The following is a 21,277-nucleotide window of genomic DNA, read 5'->3' as shown; positions in this document are numbered from 1 at the left end:
ACAACAAAATAAAACCCTAAAAGATTCTTCCCGATCTATGTTTATCGTTTAGTACGACCTGGTATGTCTTTGTTCCACGAACGTTAATTACAACGCCAGTTGCGTCGGCCGTACCCCATGATTTCATAACATTTTTAACCAATGGCAATGTCGCAAAGACCATTTTCATTTTTTGAAACTTGAAATCTTATAGTACCTCTTCGCGACTTTGGCGTTTTTGCCTTCCGAGCATAACTTCACATCCCTCATACCTCTTCGCGACTTTGACGTTTTCCTTAAGAATGAATTCATTTACTATGTGAGTATTTCGGTATGTTTTTTACTTCTGGAAACACGATGACATTATTACGTTATAATATTGTTATTAATCGCAATTAATTTGGTTTGACTGTTTTTTTCCTATGTTTTTTTTGTTTGTTTAACAGCAATAACAGCGCCTCCTCTCCCACAACTATGAATTATCCGTAAGTACTTTCTTAGGTAATTTTATTAGAATGTTATGTCGACAAAAGAATTTTACGAACGAAGGATCATTGGATTACAATTTTTAACGAGTCGTGTTCATCTTTTCCCCTTATTTTTCATTTTAATTTCATTTGTAGTCTCTGGAGCAGCACCCCGTAGGTCGTCTGGGAGTAACGACGCTCAAGAGGCGTCTCTCCTACCAGGGAGAACTGCCCTCCCCCGTGTAAGTCGCTATTTTACTACATCTTGCATCTAGAAATTGCTTTTAATGTCGCGGTATACTTAATGCGCGGTATACTTGATTTGTCGATAGTCTTGATGCTTAGGCGTTTTATTCAACGGTTTTCTCGTACGACACCACGTTATATAACGTATAATTCAAAATTTGTTCTTTTTTTTTTTTGCTTTGAAGGGAGAGAAAGGGAGACACGCCAACTCCCAATTCGTCGGCGAAGTCGCCCTCCTGGGTGGAGAGCGTAGAGGAGAGTTCGCCCAAAAATGCGAGAAAATGTCTGGTTTTGGGGAGAGACCCGACAACGTAAGTCCACATGATACTACATTTACAAATAGAAATCGTTTTTTTAATGCGCGGTATACACGTTTAAACCAACCCATAGAAAGCATTCGCTTGATTTAATGGTAGTCTTTTTTTTCTGTTCTGCGTGATACAATGCATACGGTTTCTGATAATTCTAAAATGTATTCTGTTACTTCTACTCTGAAGGGAGAGAAACGGTGACACGACTCCGTCGACTCGGAACTCGCCCTCCTGGGTGGAAACACCCAGTCCGAGGCATGTGAGTATCATTTATTCATTCATTTTCACTCATTCATTTCATTCATTCATTTTTTTATAGACGCGACAATTAACCAGTAATCTTAAGTTTGTTTTATTCTAATTCCAATTCCTTTTCTTTTTTTAATCCTTTCAGAAGATCTTACTCCTGGTGGCTGAGGCAAACCAGTTACTGAGGAAAGTACAGGAGTTAGTAGAATTTATTTAGGAAAAATGATTACTATTTGGCTATAAAAGTAAAAAAAAAATTTTTTTAAATTAGAAAAAAAAGAATTAAAACAAAAATACAGGAACAGATAGAGTTTAGTTAGAAACCATTACTATTTTGGCTGTTTGGGAAAGTAAAAAAAACCCCCACAAACTTTTAAAATTATATAAAAAAATTAAAAACTAAAAACAAAACTTCTATGAAATTGGGGTCTTTTTGAATAATGTGTTGGGGGGTTCTTTTATGATATATGTCTACCGAGTACACGAAATCTCGGCCGCATTATTATAAGAGATTCACCCGACTAAATGAACGACAGAACTCGGAGGAAAACGAGGATTTCTCGATATCTGAACGCTCTTGGAAATTTACAGTGGATTTATTGTGCTTTCGGATTTGTTTATTCGTTGGAACGTCATCGACATACTGTGAGTATTGTGTGTGTTTTTATTTGTTATGGTCAAGAGTGCTGTCACAAATCACGGTCCTCGCGAGAGAGAGAGAGATGAAAATGATTTTCCACCGTATGGCAGGCAGCTCTCAAATGACGGTCCTTGCGCGAGAGATGAATGACTTTGCCTTCGTCTCCCGCAGCGCGGGGTCGCTCTCGCGGAAACGTTCAACGAGGCTTGTTTAGGGCTGGGGGTCGTTTATTCTATCATCCCTAACACAGCATTCTTATGCCAATGGAATGTAAACGGTCTCGAATAGCGTATGAATGAACTGGCTTATAAGGCTTGTTACTACACCGTTTTTTCGTCTTTGTTTTTGTCTTGTATTCTTTCAAACGGTCAGTTCATTACGATCAGTTTCACGTACTATACAAAAAAGGAAGTTGAAAATCAATCAATCAATCAATAAATAATGAAAATACGTAATTCGGTTCTCACCTCAGTTGAAATTGAGTTTGTGGGATCGCCACACAGTTTTCAAAACGATGACTCGAAGGAAATGACGCTGACGTACGGACGCTATGTTCATATATTTTTATAGGCTTTGTTCTATCGGTACTGCTTTTGATTGGCTAAATTATGATCGAAAACCAATCACCACTCATCTCCAAACCATTGTACTGCGAGGGACGCTATGGGACCATATTTGGCATCGCGTCTTTCGTGACGTCATCGGGTTGATTGCCTCTCATTGGCCGCTTCTTCCACTTGGACCGTATTTTGGCATCGCGTGATTCGTGACGTCATCGACTCTTTGTGTCCTGATGCTGGGAATAGGCCACGCCCCCCCGAAACGTTTTGATCGAAATTCGATCAAACAGGTATATACAACACCTGTCAATACTACTAGATCGATGGTCATGGTGTTGATCCCTGGACTGTCTATTCCAGACTAAATTATTTAGACCGCCCCCAAATAGCTGGAATATTGCTGAGTGCGCTGTAAAACTAAACTCACTTGCTCATTGCTTCAGAAGTCATACTTAGATCTTAAATGTGGTGAAGCATACGACCTTATGGATAACAACTTTTTGTTTATTGCATAGAGTACGACGTTTTCGTGTAGGTATTTGCACTATTTTCACGCTTATTTCATAGTTTTCAGTTTAAGTTTGATGCAATAAACAAGCAGTTGTAATCTATATTATAACTTGTGTGCTTCTCTCGAGAGTAATACGGTCTGATGTACGCTTGTTTGTAGCGGTGTCACCTGAGCCGGTAGGCAAGGGATGACACTGCCACAAAATGGCGTACATCAGACCGTATTTATCTTACCGCTATGTTAAATGTATAGTATGACCAGAAATTATTGAGAATTTTAGGAATATGTTTAATTGGATTTCTAGTATAAACAACCTTGACCAGCTATCAAGTGCTTGGTTTCATTCAAGAGAGACAACTCCGTTAATCCCTTTTCATTAGTTTGTGAAGAGTTATCCCCCTTTGTTTACTTGCTAGCAGACGACATTTTCAGTGATCCTCAGTATGGATGATTTAGAAAAGAGGAAGTTGATTTTAGAGTATTATAACAAGGACATCAGATCAGCTAAAGTGATTTCAAGTAGAACAGGCATCCCTTTGTCCACTGTTTATCGTGTTTTGAAAAAGGGGCAACGCCCCTCTGTGTATTTGAAGGGAATATGAACAGTGAGCGGTACACAGATATTCTCGAGGGACATTTACTTGCATCTGTTCACGTGTTCTATCGAAATTTTTGGATTTTCCAGCAGAACAACGACCCAAAACGTCTTTCAAAGCATTCACAGGCCTGGTTTCGGACCTAAACTATGACATTATTAGATTGGCCAAGCTATAGCCATGACCTAAATCCAATAGAAAATGTTTGGGGACTTATGAAGGAAAGTGTCAATAAGAAAAATCTGACAAATATTGCTGAAATGAAAGAAGAGGTGGTCCGATATTGGGACAGCATAGACCACGAATTTCTAACTTCTTTGATCAGTAGTATACCCCGCCGCATTGAAGCCTGCATTGCTGCCCATGGTGACTTGACAAAATACTAACTGTTCACCTGTCTTTGAATCTGGAGTTATGTTCTGCTAATATTCACATTTGATACGTGAGTAATGAGTGAAAAAAATTAAAAATTTACAATCTTTAAAATCTCAATAATTTCTGGTTGTACTGTACAAAATATCCATTTATTTTATTTTTAAGTTCGCTACTCGACTGGATTTTTAAAATCAGTGAAACATATTCTGACAAGGTTAAAACTGCAATAAAAATGGTTAATTATGTTTATGTTGAGCCTGCAAACGATTCAATGTATAAAATAGTTAAATTAATCAGAGAAGTTCGGTAAAATAGACGTGAACATAGTGAACTCAAAAACAACTAATGGAACGGTTTTCAAACTCAGTCCACTGCATGCGTCATATTATGACGTCATACGATTGTTATAGTGACACAGATTCTCGGCAGAGAGTTTTGCGGCACCGGGTAATATTGTTTCCAGTTGTCACCCTCCTGGCAGGGGTGACACGGAAACTTGATAAAACGTCATTGACCAATGAAATTAAAGTATGTTACATGAAGGTAAGATAAAGTTGCATGCTGTATCAGTGACTCGCAAACTTCTAAAATGCCGATCAAACTTACGTGTGTAAGTCAGCAGAAGAAAGCATGGCAAGAGAGCCTAAGGTAAATCAGTGTCAGATTCCTTTCAATTTGTCAAGCGGGACTATTCAATGTCCTGTCACGGGCTACTCTAAGTTAGTAAATATGGTTTTACGCCACTTTTAGCAATATTCCAGCAACATCACCGCCGGGGACGCCATAAATTGCCTTCACACGTTGTCACATATGTGAACGAACCCGAGTGTTCGGCGTGACGAGCGAACGCTTTAACCACTAGGCTACCCCAGCTCCCCACTTCGAAAGAAAGGGACCAAAGGGTGTTAGCTGAATTCAAAGCTCGCATAGTCTGTTGATTCAGATCACTGACTCCAGGTTGTTCTAGTGACACTTCTAGAGACTAATTGTATATTTTCAAAATACAACTACACGGTGACACAGTGAACAAAACAATGGATTAACCGAGGCCGTGAAAATATCGTTTTACCGAGACAGAATGACACCCGGTGTTCGCGAGATGAGATTGTCCTTAAATACCGAAGGCACCGATTGGGTTGAAGGTCAAGGACGCGACATTCAGGATCTGAGGATACATGAAGGTAGAAGCCTTGAAAGTATGCTTAATATATTTGGTTTATCTGACTTTAGTCAGATAACACGAGAAAGCTTAAATTATTGGTGATAACTTCGGTGAAACAAAATAATGAGACCTTTATTTTCATTACAAGCAATTATGATGCAGAATTAACGATAGCTGATATACTCGAACAACTCATCCACACATCAGCAAGTCATTCTTGTCATAAGAGGCGACTAAATCTGTGGAGTGGTTGTTAACTTGGTCGATTCATGTCATCATATCCCAGTTATGTAGATCAAAATAATTCATGAGACTTATATTTTCACTAAATGCAGCTAATAAAGCAGAACTAACGACAGCTGATATACTCGATTACCGTTCCAACTCATCTCACGAAGGAGCGATAAATAGACAGTTCTGGTGAAAATGTCAAACGTCAATGCCATATATAACTCAATTTCTCCTGAAACAGACTGCACGGAGCAACATTTCAAGCCAAAAGTGAAAGCTTTCATTGCTCTGTGCAATAAACAGGAAGTTGTTAGCTATAAAGTTGTATGAATTATTACCAACTTCTAGAATGCCGATCAAACAATTAGTTTTCACGGCGCAAAGAAGGCGAAAATGTTTTACTTAAGCTTCAGGTATGCGGTTGATCTAATATCGTTCAGTGGCCAATTCCGTTCCAATGATTTACCCTCCGGAACTTGAAAAGGAGACAATTGAAACCGCCCCTTGTTTTTGTAATATTTAAATCCATGCATAGAGTTTCAGAATGAAGGCTGTATGACAAAAGGGATGATTCAGACTTTCCAACAGTCAACTTTCTCTTCATGTCGAGCAATATTCCAACAACTCTACCCAAAGATGCTCTATAACCAATATTTCTAAGGCTACAACATCGAAGGTATCGGAAAAGCTTTCAAAATAGACAAAGTATTATTCCCCACCGCCGTGGTTTTTTAGGTGAAAAATTGACAAGCCTCTGCATGTGTTTATGACGGGTGCCACCGGTTGGGACAGGATACGCTGACCTTGTCGCGAACACCTGATATAATCACTATAATCACGCATGCTCGTACTAAAGTCGGAATTGTACAATCGATTCTGCTTTTGGCATTTGGATGTGGAAAGGGTTTTATGACTCGGCAGTTACCTCTCTGGATAGCCTGCTGTTAAAGATTTCGCTCGTCACACCGAGGCCCGGGTTCGATGCCCAACTTGGGTACAATGTATGAAGACGGTTTCTGGTGTCCCCCGGTATGATATTGTGGGAATATTGCTAAAAGCGGCCTTAAACGATACTTACTCACCCGTGGCTGTCACACAGTATTTCCTGACCTCGTACTACTACTGCCATGTAGCCATCGATATATTTGGTATATGGGGTGGTTTATGAATACATTTCACCTGTCAGAGAAGGCGGCATGTCTGCTTCAATTGACAGCATGATCTGAATACTTAAAATAGTACCTGTGCATAACATAAAATTGCATACATTAAAGGTTATTTGAAAAGTTATAAAAATAACCCTAATGACATTTGGTGTCACTTATCGCGCGTGGCATGTGCACTTTGTGCACCATGAACTTACTCGCTTTTGCATGTTTTTGACACCTGAAGTTCACACACCTGATATTTGAAACTGAAGAACGGTTGATTATTCTCTCGACTCGGAATGTTCTGGAAAACACGTCAATCTAAACTAAATACGTCGTTCCACGTCTCCGCGTCCGTGGGTATGCTGGGGACTGAAACGACCCAAAATGAAGTGGCCAGCCATTTTGGTATCCATGGAAACACGATCTTTGGAGAAGTTTTCAACATAAAGGGAACACGAGAGATTTGTCTCGGGACGTCACGTCAACCACATTTGGCTGACCCGTTTAAGGAATCGATACTTTCATCTGACCAATGGAACCATCCCCAGGTCCGAAGATTCCAGCGCCGAAAAGAAAACACTGCAGACCTTGCCCTTGATGTTCATGGGCAAGAGTTGAACATCTTCCGACACTTCAGGACCTTCAGGTGTTGGTTGACAAACGTCTGTTCGCCACCAAGAGTTGATGTAAACGAGTACTCGTGGCGAAGAGTTCACGCCTGGTGACAGACATCGTTTCAGAAAGCTATCGTAGCGCTACGACTGTCGCACCTCCTATACTGTAACATAGGTGAGGTGAGGTGAGGTGAAATTGGGTTTAACGTCGTGTGGAGAATATATTTCGCTCATATGACGACGCGCATGCGTGTGTAGTAGGTGTATGTGCGGCTGCTTGTACTAGCCCAGACTGAAGCTGGTTTTATAGTTCTAGCCCACTGAGATACCACGCCGCAGTGAAGCATGAATACCCTACTCAGACACATTATACTGACTCCGAGCCAACAAATCCTTGTTGTACCCATACCATAATGCTGAGCGCCAGAAAACCACTACACCGGGACCAACATAGTACCATATTTTAACGTCTTTTGGTATGTTTTGGACGCGGTGTTGAACTGTCCTTCGTCGACCTTCCGCTCTCACGATATGGCGGAAGCTCGTTAACCACTACACCACGGAGGCGGTCTTCCTGAGTGAGTGAGTGAGTTTAGTTTGTATACTGTAACATAGACTTACGACAGTCGTAACGCTACGATAGCTTTTCTGAAACGGGGCACTGATAGAGTGATCTTCCTCGGTTACCCTTCTTCCTGGGTATTCCTGTGTTACCCTGGTCTTCCTGGGTTACCCTGGTCTTCCTGGGTTACCCTGGTCTTCTTGGGTTACCCTGGTCTTCCTGGGTCTTCCTGGGTTACACCTGGCCTTCTTTACTGGTCTTCCTGTTACACCTGGTCTTCCTGGGTTACACCTGGTCTTTCCTGGGTTACCCTGGTCGTGGACGTCGATCCTGAACAGCGACTGTTTCTTAGGGTTTCAAGATTGGTCTACTAACGACAGACGTCTTGAATGACGTGCCAACTGCATGTGTACCCACTATCTTCCATCTCAGTCCCAATAAAACTCTCCTCGCCATCGTAACGTGTATGAATGAAACGGATGGCATATTCACAAGTTATATTCCATGAACGGCCAGGTAGAGCTGATGTTTTTCATGACATGAGTAGATAGCATGCTTCACTTACATGTTGGCTGTGTTTTGGCACACCCTTTCACACTCAAACCTTGCTTTTCAGTACCTGACATGTGCTACTATACAATGGCATGATTGAGATAATATCATCGTCGATAGGTTCATAACTATAATGAAATATATCAGTGCTTACTTAAGTGCCATGTGTATAAGGTGGCAAACCAATACTATATGGTAAGTGTTGGTAATACGTTACCTCTGTCCACGTGGTCACGTCTCTGTGTATCCAGCCCGGCCTGGACACAAGATTCCCCCGGGCAGTGCTGCTGTTACGAGTGTGACGATGACACTCCAGGGATTGAGGATCGAACCCGACCGACTGACATCGAGGTTGAGTGTAACATGTAGCCACGCAGTCAATCATTGAAGAGGCCTGTGTGACGTCATACTGGTGGTTGTCGAGGTAAGAGTTCTGGACCTGGAGATAATCGTCACACAACATACGAACCAGCACGCAATATGACACAAGAATCAGCAGCGTCAACAACGGCATTCTGCGTCCCTCCATCACAGCTGCCTCAACAACGATACTGACAGGACTTTTTGGAGTGAAATGTTCAGGCTGCAGCTTAAATATCACAGTTTATATACAGTTTATATCTTCGCATGCATAAGTGAAGAGATCGCACACAATATTATATGAAAGCCTAGAAGGGACATTGTCGCTCATTTTAAAGCTTATTTTACACATATTAGATGAGGCGACAACGACAACATATTTTGACCTTGAAAATTGTCTCTATGTCGCATTGTCGCCCTTTGGCCGAATAAAAACTATTCAAAGCGCGACGACGTGACAAATGGCCTAAATGTCGCGTTGTCGCATTGGCACACTTTGGTCAATTGCGCCAGTTTTTGCTTGTTTGTGTGGGAGTAACAACGCGACAATGTCCCTTCTAGGATTCCGCAATATTCAGCTAATTGTTCATGCGTCACTTTCATTAATTTTGTAACAGTTTGTGCAACCAAAAGGTTATTATGCTGCTAATACGTCACACCCTCACAATGTAAGCGTGTGCAACCAAAAGTCTTTTATGCTGCTAATGCTTCACACCCTCACAATGTAGAGTTTGTGCAACTAAAAGGCGTTTATGCTGTTAATACGTTACACCCTCACAATGTAGAGTTGGCAGAATGGATTCTCTTGCATGCTGTGGTGGGATTTGGAAAGCTATGATCTGATACTGAGATGTTATGTTCTTAACTCCGGGGATGGTTGGGTAGTCTAGTGGTTAAAGCATTCGCCCGTCACGCCGAAGACACAGGTTCGATTCCCACATGGGTACAATTTGTGAAGCCCATTTCTGGTGTCCTCCGCCATGATATTGCTGGAATATTGCTGAAAGCGGCGTAAAACAAACTTCATTCACTCATTCACTCTTTAACGCGGGTTGAAGGGTGTGGATGTGCCCACAGTTGGTCTACTGGTCCTTGTGTCACATTCTATAAGCGTTTTACACAAAGAATTGAAGAGTGTCATCAACAAGAATGGTATAATACAGTTTGTGAATATGGAAAACTGACCACCTATCATGGAGTTAAATCATTGCTAAATACAGAATATTACATGTCCGCCATTACGACCAGAGATTTACGCCGACTGCAGCTTCTGTTGAGATCATCCGAACTCCAACTAAGAGTTGGTGGGAACCAATAACTCGTGAAGAAAGAATATATATAATGTGTGTCCTACATGTAATCGAAAACAAATATCATTTCCTACTAGAATGTCCTGCCTAGCATAACTCAGGAATATGATATCTTCCTCTGTTTTCAAACCACTATCATGAAATGTAATACGTTGTTAACATCGAGAAAATATTATCTTGCTCAACAATTGGTAAAACTGAAATGAAGTTGTTTTTGAATGAGTCATTACTGTGGTTCCTGTCACCTTGTCGTTGTTATTCAATTAATGTGTGTAATTTTTGTATGTGGGTTTAATTAGAAGAGCTACTCTTTTTAATGTTGCGGTCCTTTACCGTTGATTTAAGGCAGCTAACTGGAATTGAAAATCCGAACGCGTTAGGAAAATTGAACACTTTATCTACATCCTAGCCCGACATGATAAGCGTTTTAAAACCGGACTCTGGCGCCCAAGAACATAATGCCTAAGGGGCCTTTTTCTTGAAATCGCTTGGAATCGTCCAGCTGAGGGACGGATTGTGTAATGAACAAAATAACAACATCATGAATCCTTTATTCTGGAACCAATAGGCTGGTATTTGTAACACAAAGCTTAAATAGATTTTAAAAATACAGTTTATACTGTGAGCAAGTACAATTATTTGTGTTTTGGAAGCGAATTATTAGTCTCCCCTACTGTATGACAATCGACTAGCCCCAATTCAAGCCGTGAACTCGCTAAGTTTAATCGCCGCTAACTTTATTCACGGAAGTAATTGTTGATAACCACGCTACTGTTCTTAATTTGGAAAAGACCTGTCACTTTAATTAGATGTCATTAAATTGCCATTTAAGTACGGTTTTGATGAGCTCTCAGCCAATCAGAACCGAGTATCAGAATGCTGAATATACTCTATTGCAGTAGTGTTGTATGGATGGTGATTTGCATGCTGTTACGTCTCGTGAAAACTAGATCTATGTTGGCCTGTGTCTTTAAAAATATAATGCTCTTAAAAAGTAGCCGAACTTCATTTTAGAGTTACGATTGAACAAATTGGGAGGTATATCGGAATCAATCATTGCTGGTATGATAATAATGAATGGTTACAGAGTACAAAATGCTTGGTGTAATGGTGTCTTCTCATGAAGTCACCAGTAGGGTGAACACTATTCGCACTAAGTCACTGGCGATTTTGCTTTTGAAGTTTCTAATCCAATATGGATTAACGGATTAGGGATTAACGGATTAGTCAGTTGGTCACTCGAGGAGAGACGCTAATAGTGAACTGGTGTTCACTTCAAGTCAAAGACGCTAATGAGCTGAACTGGTGTTCACTTCAAGTCACTGTAAATTAATTGACATTTATTAGTGAACTCTGTTCAACAATTTTATGACAAATATAAATAGAGGTCCCGGACCACTTTCGCCACTAAGTCCTACCATGGCAAATGCACAGCTACAGGTCAAGTTCATCCCAACTTCGAGAGGCGGCAGATATCTTTGTTCGGGTGGTTTCATGTACAGAGTCAACAAAAGGAAACGTGATGAAACCTTTAGTATGGAAGTGTACGACCAAGGATTGCCGTATAACAGTGACGATGTATGTAACATCGGTGTAATGATGATGGCGTGCAATTTGCAAATGCACGTTTTCAGTTTAAAACAAAAAAACTCGACTTGAAACAGACAATAACAACTGTTTGTTGCATGATGGTTGACAAAATAAATGGTCTACAGTGATTTATCGACCTTGTTGTAAAACGTCAAACTCAAGAATGACACTCCATGCATGTGTATGGGGCTACTGCGTTGTGCACGTGCATCCCATGCATTGTTTTCAGGGGTGGTGATACAGAGAAATGGTGGTGCGTTCATAACATGTCAGTCTCTGAAATGTTTCTTAACGCTTATTTATAAATACTTCCTATCCAAATTGGACCGCCTCCGTGGTGTAGTGGTTTGAACGTCCGTCCGGAGAGCGGAAAGTCGCGGGTTCGATCCCCGACCGCGTCATAAAAAGACGTTAAAATGGGTACTTGTTTGTCCCTGCCTGGCGCTCGGCATTAATGGGTACAACAAGGACTGGTCGGCTCGGATTCAGTATAATGTGTCTGAGTGGGGTATTCATGCTTCACTGCGGCATGGTATCTCAGTGGGCTAGCACTATAAAACCAGCTTCATTCTGGGCTAGTACAAGCAGCCGCACATACACACGCATGCACGTCGTCATATGAGCGAAAAATTCTCAAGCACGACGTTAAACCCAATTTCACCTCACCTCATGCTATCCAAATTGAAAGTTCAGGTTCCTTTATTTCCTTTGAAGAGTATATTAGAGATGTTGCGTTATGATAAATATGACATTGTGTATGTTTCAGCACAGTTATGCCAAACTCACAAAAAGAAATGCAAGAAATACACGAAATCATGCTTCGTATGATGAATTAGTAGCATGTGCAAAATTCCGATGTGGAGCATATCGTCTTTTCGTTAGCACAAGAATATATACCGATGATTGATTTTTCTGATGTGAAAATCTCCAGCAAACGTTGAAAGGTCTCGGTTAGAGCTTATCGATGTACTTACAAAATGTGATTTCGGAAACTGATGAGCATCATGTTGTATGTCAGTGTAGCAACGATATACTTCATGTTTGTTTACGGCGTTACCTTGTAAATATATAGAGTTATGTCCCCTTGCAGTAACTTCATAACTTCATAAATTTACCTACCTATGTACTGTTCACGGCCAGAATGATAGATTGACTGATTGTTGTTTAACGCCGCACTCAGCAATATTCCAGCTATATGGCGACGGTCTGTAAATAATCTGTCTGGACCAGACAATCCAGTGATCAACTGCGTGAGCATCGATCTGCGCAATGCGGGAAGCGATGACATGTGTCAACCAAAGCAGAGCCTGACCACCCGATCCCGTTAGTTGCCTCTTAAGACAAGCTTGAAGACCAATATCTTACCCGGATCTTCACGAGTCGTCTTCACGACCAGAAGGTGAGGTTATTGCATTGCGATCTATTAAGTTAAACATTGCAGCGTATTGCTTATGTTTAGTGTGATTGCTATGTTGGTTGGTTGGTAGGCTGGTTATTATTATTGGATATATATAGCGCACATATCAATCTCAACTCCTGGGGATCATACAACTCTTGCTGCCACAAGGCGCACCGAGTTATTGCGGCTTCCCCATCCTTACGAGGTACCCAGTCACAGCTGGGTGGACTGGGACAAATAGTCAGACTCACAGTACTTTGTCCAAGTTTACTGCATGTTGCTGTACCCGCAACTAGGTGTTTGCACGTATTCATGTGGCCACCATCCGGTCATTTACCAACGAATTCGTGGGTTCTTTTAAGTGCACAGGGTTGTGTACTGTACACTAGGGGTTGTGACAACACTAAAATATTCTGCACACAAAGTTGACTCCAAGGTTTTTACACCCGGTCACAGGTGGGCTCGATTCCGAAAAACGAAGGTCATCTCAGTTACGCCTGTCCACATCCCTGTCGTCACTGTGGTCAAGAGGACCATAAGAGTATGAACTGCTCTAACAAGGGCCAGAAACGTCCAGCATCCACCCACCAGCCAAGTGAACCGCCAAAGAAAGTGAGTAAACGTGAAAGCCAACATTTACTGACTCTACTCCATGACAAGGTCCTCCTCGTTCAAGATCGCATAGACACCATGTACTCTCTACTTCAACGCATCTTGGAGTTTGTCGAACCCATGGACGATTCCAGCAGCACGGCCTCCAGTGCACCACCATCACCACCATAGATGTCTCGGTGATCTCTCACCCACTCATACCAACGGCCCTTTTCAGGGCCACCCACCTCGCTCGAAAGAAGGCTCCATCCAATGTGTTTTAACCACACACACACACACACACACTTGTCTAGCAACGCCATCGTGTCCGCCTCACCCCCTCTCTCTCCCTCCTTCCCTCTCCTTTCCTCTCCTTTCCTTCCCTTCCCTCTCCGTCCCGTCCCGTCCGCCGCTCGCCCGTTCCGCCATCTTGAAACGCGTCTACGCTCGCGAGATCCCGCGAGACTCCACGAGATCCCGCGAGATCTCACGCGATCCCACCGGAGGGGACGCCATCTTGAAACGCGTCCGCCATCTTGGCCCGGAGGTGACGTCATCGTCATGCGCGCGCGCAACCACCGGAACCGGACGTGACGTCATCGCGATGCGTGCGCACCCACCGGAACCGGAAGCACCGGAACCGGAACCCGAGTGATCTCCCCTGACCGGAAGTGACTGATCCAAGATGGCCGCGCCATCTTGAAAATCCCGCCAGGGTGACCAGGTTCACTACTCCCGGTATGATATTGTTGGAATATTGCTAAAAGCGGCGTAAAACGATACTTACTCACCCGTGGCTGTCACACAGTGTTTCCTGACCTCGTACTACTACTGCCATGTAGCCATCGATATATTTGGTATATGGGGTGGTTTATGAATACATTTCACCTGTCAGAGAAGGCGGCATGTCTGCTTCAATTGACAGCATGATCTGAATACTTAAAATAGTACCTGTGCATAACATAAAATTGCATGCATTAAAGGTTATTTGAAAAGTTATAAAAATAACCCTAATGACATTTGGTGTCAATTATCGCGCGTGGCATGTGCACTTTGTGCACCATGAACTTACTCGCTTTTTGCATGTTTTTTGACACCTGAAGTTCACACACCTGATATTTGAAACTGAAGAACGGTTGATTATTCTCTCGACTCGGAATGTTCTGGAAAACACGTCAATCTAAACTACAAGTACGTCGTTCCACGGCGTCTCCGCTCCGTGGGTATGCTGGGGACTGAAACGACCCAAAATGAAGTGGCCAGCCATTTTGGTATCCATGGAAACACGATCTTTGGAGAAGTTTTCAACATAAAGTGAACACGAGAGATTTGTCTCGGGACGTCACGTCAGCAAGACAACCACATTTGGCTGACCCGTTTAAGGAATCGATACTTTCATCTGACCAATGGAACCATCCCCAGGTTCAAAGATTCCAGCGCCGAAAAGCAAAACACTGCAGACCTTGCCTTTGATGTTCATGGGCAAGAGTTGAACATCTTCCGACTCTTCAGGACCTTCAGGTGTTGGTTGACAAACGTCTGTTGGCCACCCAGAGTTGATGTAAACGAGTGCTCGTAGCGAAGAGTTCACGCCTGGGGACGGACATCATTTCAGAAAGCTATCGCTGAGCTACGACTGTCGTAAATCCTATACTGTAACATAGGTGAGGTGAGGTGAAATTGGGTTTTACGTCGTGCTTGAGAATATTTCGCTCATATGACGACGTGCATGCGTGTGTAGGTGTATGTGCGGCTGCTTGTACTAGCCCAGACTGAAGCTGGTTTTATAGTTCTAGCCCACTGAGATACCACGCCGCAGTGAAGCATGAATACCCCACTCAGACACATTATACTGACTCCGAGCCAACAAATCCTTGTTGTACCCATTAATGCTGAGCGCCAGGCAGGGACCAACAAGTACCATATTTTAACGTCTTTTGGTATGACGCGGTGGAACCCGCGACCTTCCGCTCTCCGGGCGGAAGCTCTAACCACTACACCACGGAGGCGGTCGAGTGAGTGAGTGAGTTTAGTTTATATACTGTAACATAGACTTACGACAGTCGTAACGCTACGATGTTGGCGATCTATAGCCCATTTTTATATTGTGTTGTCCCCTATAGTTAAAATGTTTTAGATTCAATTACTAGTTTTACATGTATATCTATGATACTCTAGTTGTTTTACTGTCCTTCGTCGGCAGGTGTTTTATAGTATACATATATTTTATTTCACTATCAAATGTTCTCGTCATGATATGGCTGAAATATTGCCGATGTGACGTTAAATGATAACTCACTCACTCACGTAACGCTACGATAGCTTTCTGAAACGGGGCCCTGATAGAGTGGTCTTCCTGGGTTACCCTGGTCTTCCTGTGTTACCCTGGTCTTCCTGGGTTACACCTGGTCTCTCCTGGGTTACCCTGGTCTTCCTGGGTTACACCTGGTCTTCCTGGGTTACACCTGGTCTTCCTGGGTTACACTGGTCTTCCTGGGTTACCCTGGTCTTCCTGGGGTTACCCTGGTCTTCCTGTGTTACCCTGGTCTTCCTGGGTTACCCTGGTCTTCCTGGGTTACACCTGGTCTTCCTGGGTTACCCTGGTCTTCCTGTGTTACACCTGGTCTTCTCCTGGGTTACCCTGGTCTTCCTGTGTTACACCTGGTCTTCCTGGGTTACCCTGGTCTTCCTGGGTTACCCTGGTCTTCCTGGGTTAAACCTGGTCTTCCTGGGTTACACCTGGTCTTTCTGGGTAACACCTGGTCTTCCTGTGTTACCCTGGTCTTCCTGGGTTACCCTGGACGTGGTCGATCCTGAACAGCGACTGTTTCTTAGGGTTTCAAGATTGGTCTATTAACGACAGACGTCTTGAATGACGTTCCAACTGCATGTGTACCCACTATCTTCCATCTCAGTCCCAATAAAACTCTCCTCGCCATCGTAACGTGTATGAATGAAACGGATGGCATATTCACAAGTTATATTCCATGAACGGTCAGGTAGAGCTGATGTTTTTCATGACATGAGTAGATAGCATGCTTCACTTACATGTGGGCTGCGTCTTGGCACGTCCTTTCACACTCAAACCTTTGCTTTTCAGTACCTGACATGTGCTACTATACAATGGCATGATTGAGATAATATCATCGTCGATAGGTTCATAACTATAATGAAATATATCAGTGCTTACTTAAGTGCCATGTGTATAAGGTGGCAAACCAATACTATATGGTAAGTGTTGGTAATACGTTACCTCTGTCCACGTGGTCACGTCTCTGTGTATCCAGCCCGGCCTGGACACAAGATTCCCCCGGGCAGTGCTGCTGTTACGAGTGTGACGATGACACTCCAGGGATTGAGGATCGAACCCGACCGACTGACATCGAGGTTGAGTGTAACATGTAGCCACGCAGTCAATCATTGAAGAGGCCTGTGTGACGTCATAATGGTGGTTGTTGAGGTAAGTGTTCTGGACCTGGAGGTAATCGTCACATAACATACGAACCAGTACGCAATATGACACAAGAATCAGCAGCGTCAACAACGGCATTCTGCGCCCGTCCATCACAGCTGCCTCAACAACGATACTGACAGGACTTATTGGAATGAAATGTTCAGGCAGCAACTAAATATAACACTACAGTGAAGAGATTGCACACAATATTCTATGGAATCCTACAATGGACATCTTCGCGTTGTCGGATTGCCGCATTGTCGCTCGTTTTAAGGCTTTTTTTTCATCTTAAATGGGGCGACAACGCGACATATTTTGACCTTACAAATTGTCTCTATGTCGCATTGTCGCCCTTTGGGCGAATAAACATATTCAAAGCGCGACGTTGCGAGACATAGCGACAATGCGATAAATGGCCAAAACATCGTGTTGTCGCATTGTCGCACTTTGGTCAGTTTCACCTGGATTTGCTTGTCTGTGTAAGGGCCACAAGGCGACAATGTCCGTTCTAGGATTCCGTAATATTCAGCTAATTGTTCACACCCCACTTTCATTACTTTTGTAACAGTTTGTGCAATCAAGAGTCTCTTATGCTGCTAATTCTTCACATCCACAGAATAGATTCACTTGGATGCTGTGGTCGGAGTTGATACTGAGATGTGATGTTCTTAAGTCCAGGGGCGCTGGGGTTGTCTAGCAGTTAAAGCATTCGCCCGCCACGCCGAAGGCCCATGTTCGATTCCCGGTACAATTTGTGAAGCCCATTTCTGGTGTCCCCGGCCGTGACATTGCTGGAATATTGCTGAAGGCGGCGTAAAACAAACGTCATTCACTCACTCACTCTTGCACACGGGTTGAAGGGTGTGTATGTGCCCACAGTTGGTCTACTGGTCCTTGTGTCACATTCTATAAGCGTTTTTACACAAAGAATCGAAGAGTGTCATCAGCAAGAATGGTATGATACAGTTTGTGAATCTGGAAGATTGACCACCTATCATGGAATTAAATCATTGCTAAATACAGAATATTACATGTCCGCCATTACGACCAGAGACTTACGCCGACGACTGCAGCTTCTGTTGAGATCATCCGAACTCCAAGTAAGAGTTGGTGGGAACCAATAACTCGTGAAGAAAGAAGATATATAATGTAATCGAAAACGAATATCATTTCCTTCTAGAATGTCATTTCCTGCCTAGCATAACTCAGGAATATGATATCGTCCTCTGTATTACTGTTCTCAAACCACTATCATGAAATTTAACCCTCTGTTAACATCTGCTCAACAATTGTGCAAAATTGGAATGAAGTTGTGTTTGAATGGGTAATTACTGTGGTTCTTGTCATCTTGTCATTGTTATTCAATCAATGTATGTTATTTTTGTATGTGAGCAGTTGCTGAAATAAACTCTACTGTACCGAGTAGTTGTGTTGTTGGATGGATGATGTTTGCATGGTGTTCCGTCTCTCGGAAACTATATTTATGATGGCCTGTTTCTTCATAATACTCTTTACAAAAGGACCGCCTCCGTGGTGTAGTGGTTAGAGCGTCCGCCCGGAGAAGCCCGACCGCGTCATACCAAAAGACCTGAAATATGGTACTTGTTGGTCCCTGCCTGGCGCTCGGCATTAATGGGTACAACAAGGACTGGTCGGCTCAGTATAATGTGTCTCAGTGGGGCATTCATGCTTCACTGCGGCATGGTATCTCAGTGGGCTAGCACTATAAAACCAGCTTCAGTCTGGGCTAGTACAAGCAGCCGCATATACACATACACACGCATGCACGTCGTCATATGAGCGAAATATTCTCAAGCACAACCTTAAACCCAATTTCACCTCACCTCTTTACAAAAGTAGGGGGACTTTATTTTTAATTTACGATTGAACAAACGTGTTCGTACAGTAATCGCTCTTGGAACATGCTTGGTGTGATGATGCTGACGTGCAATTTGCATGTGCACGATTTTCATTTTAACAAAAAAACAAAAACTCGACTTGAAACAAACACTAACAACTGTTTGATGCAAGATGATTGTCAACATCAATGGTCTACAGTGATTGATCGACCTTTTTGAAAACCGTCAAAATCAAGAATGACACCCCATGCACGTGTATGGCGCTACTTCGTTGTGCGCGTGTACCCCATGTGTTGTGTTTAGGGGTGGTGATAAAGACAAATAGCTGTGTGTTCATAAGATCAGTCTCTGAAATGTTTTTTAACTCTTATACTTCCTATCCAAATTGAAAGTTCAGGTTCCCCCACTTTCTTTGAAGAGTATATTCGAGATATTGCGTTATGACAAACATAATATTGTTTATGTGTCAGCACGGTTAAGCCAAACTCAACTCGTGCAAGAAATACACGAAATGATGCTTTGTATGATGAATTAGTACACAATTCCGATGTTTAGTATATCGTCTTTTCCTAAACACAAGAATATGTATCGATGATGGATTTTTCTGATGTGAAAATGTTCAGCAAACGTTGGAAGATCTCAGTTTGAACTTATGGGTGTACCTGCAAAATGTGATTTCGGAAATTGATGGGTATCATGTCATATATATAAGTGGAGCAATGATACACTTCATTTTGTGTTGAACACGTTACCTTGGTTGGTTGGTTTTATAGTTTTAGGGCGACGTGGGCTAATAAGAGGCCTATTTGCGCCCAACACATTGACTTCATTTAATAAATAATCATAGGTAATTTCATCGCCAAAAGGAATCTTTTAGTTAAGATAAAAGAAACGACAAAGATATTAGTATTAAATTGATGGATGTATACATATATCGAATAACCTCTGCTTTGTGTTACGGATTAAAAACCTTAAGTAATCACTTCCATTTCTGAAACATGAAATACTCATTCATTAAAAAAGCAGAAGGTTCATATGACAGAGTGTTAAAATGATTTAAAACCACAGAACTAAATCTGTCTAAGCCATTCGAGAGCCTGTCTAGATTACATCATATTTTCCAGATGACGAGACAAAATCTAAAAGTGCCCGTTGCACAGACCCATACATGATATTGGGGCCCAAAACTGTTTCTTATGAAAATACATCATCAACCTCAAGTACAGCACTTCTGAGATTATGTCTTATGTTGTTATGACCAGGGCATGTGATTAGACAATGTTCGATATTTTAGGCGTCTCCAAATTGCAATGGCCACATTTAGAAGAGACAGTCTTATCTATAACACTCCTGTAATCATTTTGCCCACAGTGTCCAAATCTGAGACGTGAAAGAATAACCTCATCACGCCTTTTACGACGACTAATTTTATGACCAGATTTTAGTGATGGTCTAAGTTTGTGCATATGTCGGCCTGTAAACACGTTACCTTGTGAATGTAAAGAGTTATGTCCCCTTGCAGCAACGTTTATATAGGCTTCATAAATTTATGTACTGTTCACGGCCAGAATGATTGATTGACTGATTGTTGTTTAACACCGCACCTCCGCAATGAGTCAAGCACCTGATCGCCAGCACACAAAGTTAGCTGCCTATCCCGCTCAGCCACTGGCGATTAGGTGCGTGACTCTGAGGCTGTGGGTTCGAATCCCGGATTGGACTAAACCCAACATAAAGTACTAGAACCTGCACTTAACTGAGAGAGTGTAATTCCAAATATAACATGTTACATTTGACCACTTTCTAAATGACATTGTGTGATCATGATTTCCTTTGTTCGGCTGAGGTCTTATATTACCAGTAATCGATCTCGATATAATGTTCCTCAACACCGTCAACATAAGGATTTGAATGTACATGTATACTGACGAAAACAAACAAGGGAACGCGGGAAAGTACAAGCGGTCCATTATTGTTCCAGGTTTCCTAGCACGCTCAGCACTGTGGGTGAAATTCTGAGAACGAATATGGGAAGACTGCAATGATTTGGCGTTCCCTTATGTTTTCTATATTCGGGCACTATGACTTAAATAGCCAAATACATCGACAACCACACATACGTTGAACATATTGTTTACACATGTACAGAACACACAGTATAACATACATTAAACATTTTATTAGAAGCAACAAAACATCAACAAAGGGTAAATGTCACATGAAAGCCAAAGAACAAACAGTATATCATCGCTGTCTTCTTACACTGTAAATATGTCTTATGAAATAACTTCCTGCAATTTATACAGCGGTTATAAATATCAACAAAGGTTGAATCCCATGGTCTCAAGAGACTTATATATCCATCCTATAGTAGATTAAAACCCCCATTTCAGATAATAAATAACATTGCACAGTTATTTACAATCAGCAGTAATTATGCAAACAACACGCGAATAACATAGTTGTCTCCCTTAGACACACCAGAAGCCTATAGTTGTGGGTAGGAAT

At 42.2% G+C, this 21,277-nt stretch overlaps 1 long non-coding RNA gene across 1 annotated transcript; it reads left to right on the top strand.

The window, feature by feature from the left end:
- Window positions 1–332: 332 nt before the first annotated feature.
- Window positions 333–1,476, top strand: LOC124283366. Its single transcript, XR_006900335.1, has 5 exons — window positions 333–464; window positions 603–688; window positions 878–1,003; window positions 1,190–1,262; window positions 1,398–1,476. It is a non-coding gene; the product is annotated as an uncharacterized LOC124283366 (long non-coding RNA).
- Window positions 1,477–21,277: the final 19,801 nt, after the last annotated feature.

This window comes from Haliotis rubra, unplaced genomic scaffold, assembly GCF_003918875.1.
Source record: "Haliotis rubra isolate DU_JTF1 unplaced genomic scaffold, ASM391887v1 Scf1091, whole genome shotgun sequence".
NCBI classification, from domain to species: Eukaryota; Metazoa; Mollusca; class Gastropoda; order Lepetellida; family Haliotidae; genus Haliotis; species Haliotis rubra.
Note: the sequence above shows the minus strand (reverse complement) of the source record. Positions and strands in the feature narration are given on the sequence as shown.